Genomic DNA, 10,000 nt, shown 5'->3' with positions numbered 1-10,000 from the left:
AGGAAACCGCGGACCCAGTACTTACATGTAAACAATGTTTATTACAAGGAAGTATTACAGGTCAGGACGAGCTCTAGAAACTCGGAGATAACACACAGCCAAATAGTTTAAATCCGCTTGCAAATGCTTGACAAGGCTTCTTATAGGGGGGGTGTGTACCCTTAAAAGAGATGAAGTGACCTCACCCATAGGATATCTGACTAAATTTGGGCATGCGTCGTACCTAAGATTGACGGACCTGTTGAAGAACATCCCTTCTTTACTCATCCCTTGGATAGGTTGGATCCACTCGTTGGAGCCCTTTTCATTCCGGCTGTTGAAAGAGCCTTCCAAAGGGGACAGTCTCATTGCACCACTGTGATGGTCCTCAAATGCATTCTCTGAAGGATGCAACCCCTGAAATGAGACATAGCTAGTGTATGGCGAACGAAAAATCGGCGGCCCAAAAATATTTCCCGTTGCCCTCAAAGGATAAATCATCATCATCCTCCATCTCGTTCTCTTTCTATCTCACTGTCTCCCCTGTCACTCCATGGTCCAGTTCCATCACAGGCTGCAGGGAAAAGGAGGAGAGCAGCTCTCCACTACAAAAACAAATCAAGGGATAATAACAAGGACACTCGTGCTGTTGTGCTTGGATATAAAAGGACGAGCAAACACCTGGAGCCTGAGCCTGTCCACATGTAACTGCAGTGGAAACATGGGAACATTTAGGTCTGACAGGAAGAGGAGGAAGATGAAGGCAGAGTGAGATCCTCGCCCCTGCAGTCACTCACAGCAAATCTAATGGCTGCTTTACTGCCATCGCTGCCACTACAAAATGTGAGTTTTGTTTGATGTGGTTAAAAATAATAATCCTTTCCTCTGCAGTGTGAACGATCCAAATAAAGGATATTTCCCCCATAGATGGCCCTCTTTTTATTGATTCTGCTGCGCTGACATTTGAGATGACTGCAGCAAAGAGAGATGAAGATCAACCAACTTGAAGGTGCACTCGAGGCCACTAGAGGACCAAAACTCTACCGCTTTAAATGGATATTTCCCGTGTGGATTGCTTGCCTTTTATGACCGAGTTTCAACAGCACAACAACAGCTCTCAGCATGTCGCAAGTTGAAAAAGAGTGCAGCTCACTCGCACACAGGAAAGAGGAGACAGAACACAGCAGTCAAAGAGTCTTCATGATGCACACAAAGAGAAGAAAAGGAGCAAAGTATAAAGACAATGAGATGCACATGGCAGCTTGAGGAGCCGAACCAAGACAGGCGGTCCCGAGGGGCTTTGATTACAAATGCTGCAAGCTTTTTGCCATCACAAACAAACAAGACTCGGTTCAAACAGGGAGTTGATTTCAAAGTGAAACAAAACATCAACTTTCATCCTCTGGGCGTCTTCATCAGCTTCATCAGCTTTCTGATGAGTGAAAAGGTAAATTGCTTTGGTTCTGAGAGCGTTGATGCTTCTCAAGTTTCTCTGTTCCAAAATCTAGCTTTCTTTCCCCCTGCTTAGACATGAGCGATAACTTGTGCCAATCGAAGATGGTGGAGAAAAAAAAAACACCACAAATTAAAAAGCGCTGTTTGTTTTAAGATCTCGATAAATCAAGATGTGAATTCTCCGAGGCCGCTGCTTCATTTCCGTCGCGGGACGCAGCGAAAAACATGAAATCCATATGTGTGGCTCCAAAGTGGAATCAAGTGTGGATCTCTTTGAATCTCTGCAGACTTCATTGATATGTGACAGAGCTACGTGACGATAAGATGTGGGATCGCAACTCTCATCACACCCAGAGAGTGTGTGTGAGAGTGTGTGTGTGTGTGTGTGTGTGTGTCTGAGTGTGTGTGTGAGTACGTGTGTGTGTGTGTGAGACATTGGCACCAAGACAACCTTGCCTATTCCTGGATATGGAGTAAATGAGAATAATTTCCTCCTTGATGAGCTTTTGCTTAAGTCTGTAAGAGGCTTGCCTTCGGGTTTCTGCAAGATAGTGAGGTGACATCATTCTTTGGCACACACACGCACACACACACACACACAGACACACACACTTACACAACCAGACACACACACGCGCACACTCGCACACACTAAAGGTAAATGCACTGAGATTGTTCAGATACAATCGGGTCAAACGCTCTTGATATATTCACTGCCTGTCGGTGGCTCAGTGTTTTGAATGACTTGTATGGTAATTTCAGAGAAACTATACATTTAAAAGAGCCCATTTCTACGCCTGTGAAGAGATACGGAGCGGTTTAGGTCAGAATCGCTAGTGCACCCATTTTCTCCATCAAACACCCAGCGAGTGAGCCATTCAAATCTACACAGCCTCGCCCCGCATCTCTATTCAGTGCTCATTTACCGATTGAAAGATGGGAGGAGATGAAGGGGAAAAAGCGAGCCGTCACACAGTCGAATGGTGAGGGCTGGCAAAAAAAATCCAAAATAGATCATTTGAAATAATATCGCAGCTGCAACTTAAAGCAGGAGCCTCGCCAGCAGCCAAAAAAGACTCACATTTCACTCTTAATCTGTTACTCACTCTCTTTCTCCCTCCTACCAACACATTTTCTCTTTCCTTTCCAATCTCGCTCACTCTCCCACCACATCATCTAATCCAGCCTGAGGGTAGAGGAGCGCGAGTGTGTGTGTGTGTGTGTGTGCATGTGTGTGTTTGAAAGATGAGCCGGTCTTAGCCTTGCTCTAACCCCTAATTCCATAGACACACACTCAAACTGTGCCCATATAAGAAATACAGGTTTGTACCCAGGCATACACCTACACAGAAACCAGGGACATGCTGATAACACACACACACACACACAGTTTTTGCTGGCATGGCCGGCTGTAGGTGAGGGCACACCCATCCTGTGATGAGAAGGGCAGGGGTTATGATCTAGGCGTGAACGGTGTGATGCTGCAATGTATTATACATTGAACAATGAATCTTTGGAGAAAATGGTAATCCAAACACTGGATGAAATATTCATGCTGCACGGCTGTGTGGTTGACCTCTTTTTGCTCTTTAACCAGATAAGATCCATGCTGGGTTAAAGCAGAGGTAAATGAGACAGAGAGAGGAGGGAAGAGAGTGCAGAGAGCAGAGGGAGAAGGAGAGGTAATGTAGTGAAGCATGAAATCATGGCTGGCTTGTGTAATTTAGCTCTGGGATGGAGCTCACTGGCTGGAATACCATTCCCCCTAGGCCTGCTTTTAACACACACACACACACACACGAGTGCTCAGTACTGTGCATATATGAAAAGAAAACAAACAAATGTATTGTAAAAAATTAACGTGTTGTATTCCACTTATCCTCGCAAGGCCAGTTCAATCTAGTCATCTCTCTTGCTCACACATTTCTTTACGCTTCTTTCTTAGATCCTCTAGATTAAGATACATATATTTATCCCAAACACATGCACAGACATGCACAGGCACATTCATGCAATTGTAGGGAAATTGAACCTCTGCTTTTAACCCATCTGGTGCAGGACACACAGAGCAGTGAGCGACCATGTACGGCACCTGGGGAGCAGATGTTGGGGGAGTAAGGTGCCTTGCTCAGGGGCACTAGACAAGGTAGGGAGAATCCTCTTGGATTTTTGGACAGATCAATCCAGGTTCGTCTTTTTGTTTTTTCTCCGTGGAGACGAACCAGAGACCTTTTCTGCCCATAGTCCAAGTTTCTGCCACTAGACCAGAGCTGCATTCATGACTGCTGCTCTCAACAAAGCAGAGAGATGCCTTTTCTTCCTCATCCCTGCTTCTCAGAGTCTGACAGCCAAGACTGTCCACATCCCCGTGTTCGCCGTAGAGAAGGCTACCTGCCGCTGAACCGCCTCGGCCACATTTGACAGTTTTGTCTCTGAACGCTGTCCTTGCAAGCAAGCTGAGGTGAGACACAAGAGATTGTTTTTTTTGTTGTTGAGTTTTATGGGTCTTGATGGATGTCTAGTAAAAGAGACAAAAGGTGATCAAGCGGAAAGCGCGGCGGGAAAGCAGCTTTCAAGGTGGATGAGTTCCATGTGAGAGCGATGGCTGGTAAACCTTCATATCAGGCAGGGTCAGAGGGGTCTGGTACATGTGTACGCGAGCGTGTGTGCGACTGTGTGTGACTGTGTGTGTTTGTGTGTTCTATCTCGGCATATTCAGGAGGAGAAGGTGTGAGGAGGTTGGCTCCCATCCATAACATTTAACATTTTAGTGAACTGCAGAGATCTGAGGGGGGCTGATAAGCATGACAGCATGGCAGCCAAATATGAATGCACTGCACACACACGCACACACAAACACACACACACACACATAGCGTGTATAAAACACCCTATTAGTCCTCATCCCATCAGATCTGAGCCCACCTCATCACTGACCTCACACTATAAAACTTTAACGCACCTTTGTGTGTGTGAACACACTCCACAGTGTCATTACAGCAGCTCTAATAGGGTTGTGCGTGTGAGCCGGCTCCTCTGGGTTTATTTGCTCTGTGTTTCCTCTGCAGATGGAGGCTTTACAAGCCCAGGAGCCTGATATTGGCCTCCCGTCACTGTCCCGGTGAGCTGTGTTAAATCTATAGCCAGCCGACAGCTGAGCAGATATTAGAGGACTCTCCAGCAACAATAGCCCAGCGAGAGAAGCACTGTTGCTATCACTCGGGAAAAACACACGGCTTTACAAGCTACTCGGCACACAATGCTGATGATGAGTATTTATTGTGAGTTTGTTTGCTGTGGAGCTGCACTGATAGATACCAGGTGTGTGTGTGTGTGTGTGTGTGTGTGTGTGTGTGTGTATGTGTGTGTGCGATCCTGCTGTTTGTTCGTCCAGAAAGAGACTACACTGTTAATAATAATGTGACCTGACTAATATCACACTCATGTAGATCACCCTCCTCGTCCGCCTCTGCATTACGATTAAAGCATGCAGCATGCAGCCACCGTGTTTCCTGCAACATACAACGAGCACAGATGCTTCAGAGGCTGGGGCCGTGCACATTACAGAGGATAATTGCCTATGCATATTTCCTCATGTGTGCTCCCTGCTCTCCCTGACTAGCATCGGATTGGATTTGAGCGCCGGTTGCAGAACCATTAATAGAAATTAAGTGCCAGCGAGAGCTACTGGAGAGAGACCAGCGGTGCCGGAATGGAGTTTATGTGAGAGATAAATACATTTCTACAGAAGAGTGCCTCCGTTTATTGGTTGGGAAATGCACTGTGATATGATAGAGGGGCAACAAATGAGTATGGAATGGGGCGATATGGCTGAGAGAGGAGCAAATGCTGTGGAATTAGAGGCCTGACTTGAATTGGAAATGCAGCAGCTTCAGTTTTACACTTGTTGTGGGTGCGCTCAGACACCTCAGAGACCAAACTGTTACACTTTGACGTAACAGACTCACATTAACCGTCACTACTGTAATTTAACCGACAACAAACTGTACAACACATCCAACGCTGCAGCCGTCCAGTCACATGGAGTCGCTCCTTCTGTCCCGCGAACGACGAGTTATTATCCGTCATCCCTCGAGTGTCTCTCCCTCTTGGCTGGCTGGTGTCAGACAGATTACATACTCATCACACATACGTGCACAGACGCACAGGCACGCACACACGTTCGCCTGAGCTAATGAAAATTCAGCCTCATCCCGGGCTGTCTAATGGCCCTAATAACAGAGAGTCACTGGGGGCCCCGCGCGTGTCAGGCAGATTACAGGACGCCCCTGGACTGGACGGACAGGTCCTTGGCAGCGACACACCCACCCCGACACAGGCAACACACATCCTCCAAGCAGAGGTGCAGACTCCTCGGTGACCACTAGGAGGCAAGGGTGAGCTTTGTCAAACGCGCACGGAAATCCAGTGAAGCTCCCAACGACAAGCTGAAAAGCAGAATCTTCCAATTACACACATGGCCTGTCCCATGGCCATGTTGTTTTACAGAGCAGCAGATCATGGTATGCAAACTTAATGTGTATTTGCCCTTATTGACAGCACATCTAATACAGTTTCTCATAAAGTTAACTGTCCATGTGAGTTATTTCCCTAACACGGATGGAGGGATGATGGATGGATCACTATTATGATCTTTTTCTAATAAGAAAGTCACAGAGCTCAGTTTGAAGTTTAGGGGCAACCGAAATAATGTATTTTTGTTTTCCTATCATAGCACAGAGGCAAATCACACTGAGGCTAAACAGCATTTGATTCAAATAAAGTTAAACTAATAAAAGCTGTTTGATAGGATGTGATATTTTGTGTAGTTTGCTGTAGTATTCATTGTGAGAGTGAGACTCTGGACAGAAGTCAGAGAGCCTCCTCCTGGTCTCCAGTGTCAACTAAATAATGAAGTGCAGCTGCATTTCTTCAAACAGCAGCAGCACCTGGGAGTTCTGCTCCACTGGCCCAATGTCACTGGCAAACACAAAACAAGTGCACGAGCAAAATGACGACAAAGAGACACAACATGATTACAATAGATGCTAGATGACCACAGAAGGGCAGTACATTAGCAACAAGAGATGCACATTGGCTAAAAGGAGTATTATGTATACATGTATACAAGTCAACCCAAATGAACAAACACATACATTTTATTTAGGTAAGAAATGTGGAATAAATAAATAAATAAGGGAAAGGAGAAGCTACAAACGGCAATATGGGAAAAAAAAGGAACAATCTCAAGATATCTCGAAAATGATCAAATACTAAACTATTAAATATATATAATCTAACTTGATGAAGTAAGTAAAGAAGAAATACATTAGTAATCAGGACTGCTCTCTGTATAATTATAAAAGTAGAATGTTGCATTGTTAAACAAAGTGAAAAAAAATCCTTCATCCACATCACACACAGTCTTATGGACCTCTCAAAGCAGTTGACAGTACAAGTTGCATTCATCCATTGAAGCTGTGTTTTTAGATGTTGCGCCTTTTCTATCACACACCACTTACACACTGCCAGCATGGCTGTCAGGGGAATATTTAGGTTCAGTGTCATGCCTAGGAACACTTGGACATGCGGACTGGAGGAGCCGGGCATTGAACCACCGACCTTCTGGAGCCACAAGGTTCTTCCCAGTCCCAGCACCATCACTCCAACGAGTTTGGTGGAAATCAGCTCAGTCGTAAATAATTAAACCAACAAACAAACAAATCAACCAGCAAGCAGACACGGGTGAAAACAGACCTCCTTGGCAGAGGTAAAGACAGAACTATGGAAATAAACAAAATGACTAGAGAGATACTGATAACAATGACAAAATGACCACAGAGACCCAAGGTGAGTGCAGAGAGATACGACTGCAACGAGACACAAAATGCTCAGATCGTGAAATACAGCTGTAAAGAGACAAGATGACAACAAGGAGGCCCAGAATGATCGTATTGTTTGTGGTCATCCTGCTTTTCTTTCTTTCTTACTCTTGTGCATGTTGATGCTGGTGCTGATGTTGCACTGCTGGGACCTGTTGTGCCTGCATGAAAAGAAAGAAAGAAAGAAAGAAAAAAGAAAATGGCATTAAAACAAAAGGGTGCCCGCTGTCAAACGTAGATGCTGCTGATTGATCAAACAGTCCAAGGCACGGCAGGCTGGATTTCAGTTAACATTTCAGGGGCTTTGGGCTCCGAGGATGATCCCATGTCAGGAGCCGACTTTCACATGTCGGCTTAGCAAGGGAGAATACAGAGCGAGGCTACTGGGTCTGCGTCTAAACTCTACCTGAACTCCACACAACTTTCCCTGTGTGTCAGGAGTGAGGGAGCGAGGGGGTTTGGGGGGCTGAGGTGGGGACAGGCAACTGAGAGAATAAATGAGGGAAGAGCAGCAAAGATGTGCCAGGATGAATTAATGTGCATCATTCCAAGTGGACAGAGGGACATAGGTTAGGATGAGTGGAGGACAGGAAGAAGAGGTAGAGAGGGAGAGGTGGAGGGAAGAGGAAGCACACAAGCCTTCCATGACATCCTCCTCAGGCTCTCCTTCGAGTTGCCTTGACTCTATAATTCAAGATTTTGGCATTAAAGCGCAACTCAACAAGTCTTCTCCACCACAGGCTGTATACTCTATTGATCTGTGGAAGCCCACATACAGATTTCTACATGCTCTCAAAAAAATTCCCGCTTGCACTATTATTATTAATATGTATTGATTCCGACCAACTCAGTATGAACAATTGAACGCAACTAAATAACTTCACCTGTGACCCTTCGGAGGTCCCCTTCTGGAGAGGGAAGGTGAAGCTAGAGAGAACCGTGGAAGTGGAAGTGAAGACGTGATAAAGTGGGGTTGGGATTGAATGGTTGGCAAGGTCTCATCCCTGGACAGGTATATGGAAAATGGCTGTTGTTGGAAGTGAATAAGTCATGAAACGTCTACTTCTCCAGCAGCTGTCAGCATGGCCGGCAGAGGGAGACGCTCTGGACCTCAAGGAGGATAGGGAATGAAGTTGGCCATCACATCTGTGAGTTATTGTACTTCTTAGAGGGATCTGGGAACAGAGTGGTGTGTCTTTAAACAACAATTCCACACCTCAACATGTGTTCGCCTTCCAGAGCTGACATTCAGGAGGAAGTCTGCTGTTTATGCAGCGAGTTAGTAAAAGTGTTGGAAGGTCAGTGTGTTCAGACCAGATTTTGAATCAACCATTGCACTGAGTGAAACACTCAATACATTATGGTGCGGAGCTGCTATGAAAATGACAAAAAGCAAAGAGGCCCAGATGAAGGTCACAATCACATGCCTCAAAATAAATAGTCCAAAAAAGCCTCTGTCAATACAGACATTTCATACGTGCCTCCTTTTCCTCGGCCTTCTCCCTACAACCCCCCCCCCCCCCCCACACCCCCCCCCCCCCCCCCCCCCCCCCCCACACACACACACACTTACAGCTCCAGCCGGCCCACCCCCATCCTGTTAGTAAGCTTGGACCATGCTTCCCAGCCCGCTGCCCACACATTTCTCAGCTCCTCTTCATTTTGGACACTCATACATTTATGGAGTGATTCGGAGCAGTTCTCCCTCCGAGGCATCCAAGATTACTGCACATACCGAGCTGTGGCAAACAGAGCAGGCTTGGGGTATGGAGGGCATCGGGGAGGAGGTGGACGGGTAGTGGAGTGGAGTGGGGTGGGGGGGCTGGGGGGGGCAGGTGGTCAGTTGAAAGACTGGTGGGAAGGGGGATCTTTAAGTGGAGGGATGAAAAGACAAATGGAGGATGGCAGGCTAGGGGTGGGGTGGCTTCCAAAAAAAATTAAATCTGGAAAAATGATAAGGGAAAAGAATCAGGATTGTTTTCAGGAACATTTTTATTTGTCCTAGAGAAGGTGTGTTTGCGTGTGTGTGTGTGTGTGTGTGAATGTACAGTATTCTAATAGGCACCCCTATGTGTTTGGTTAGAGGTGTGTGTGGTTGAGCCTTATTTGAGATGTCACCAGTAATTTAAGGCCCTCTTTTGTGGTGCAACACCCACTTTTCTCTTGTGATAAAACACAGTCTATATCACCCATGAGCCTGTGGTCTCTGTGTGTGTCTGTGTGTGTGTGTGTGTGTGTGTGTGTGTGTGTGTGTGTGTGTGTATGTGTGTGTGTTGTACTCTAATTAGCACCTAAACACACAGGAGAGTGCTGAAACCAGACAGCAGATAAATCAGACAAGGCTATAAGATCGTAACACACTAACAGAAGATATCAGCTGCACTGCAGCTTTAACACACTTGATAAATTGACAATACAGCAGCTGGCTCCTCTCCCAATTCCAAAGCATTGGATTGTGGGGACATTTTTGTGTTTGCACGGCAACTTTCCCCGCCCTGACTACAAAGATGCAATAAGTAATGAGACCAGGATTGGGGCTTTTTTTCTACTCCACATTCATTTGCTAATACATGCCTACTGCATTTCTATATGTTTCCCTCCAATTACCAGCATTACTCAAAGTCAGATCCTCTCCAAGCACATTTTTCATCTTTCACTTTCCTCACTCTTATTCATTAATTTGA

General features: G+C 45.9%; 1 protein-coding gene across 6 annotated transcripts in view; it reads right to left on the bottom strand.

Moving 5' to 3' along the window:
• nrsn1l (neurensin 1-like) overlaps nucleotides 1-10,000 on the bottom strand; it is a 104,363-nt gene that overhangs the window by 24,154 nt on the left and 70,209 nt on the right. The window contains exon 5 of one of the 6 annotated variants that reach the window (XR_008342321.1): nucleotides 6,576-7,477. The exons of the other annotated variants lie outside the window; for them this stretch is intronic. The gene's annotated coding sequence lies outside the window, so the exon portion shown is untranslated. Of the gene's footprint in view, nucleotides 1-6,575; nucleotides 7,478-10,000 lie in introns of those variants that run through there. 6 annotated transcript variants of the gene reach the window in all.

Source organism: Pleuronectes platessa, chromosome 18 (assembly GCF_947347685.1).
Source record: "Pleuronectes platessa chromosome 18, fPlePla1.1, whole genome shotgun sequence".
Classification (NCBI taxonomy): Eukaryota; Metazoa; Chordata; class Actinopteri; order Pleuronectiformes; family Pleuronectidae; genus Pleuronectes; species Pleuronectes platessa.
Note: the sequence above shows the minus strand (reverse complement) of the source record. Positions and strands in the feature narration are given on the sequence as shown.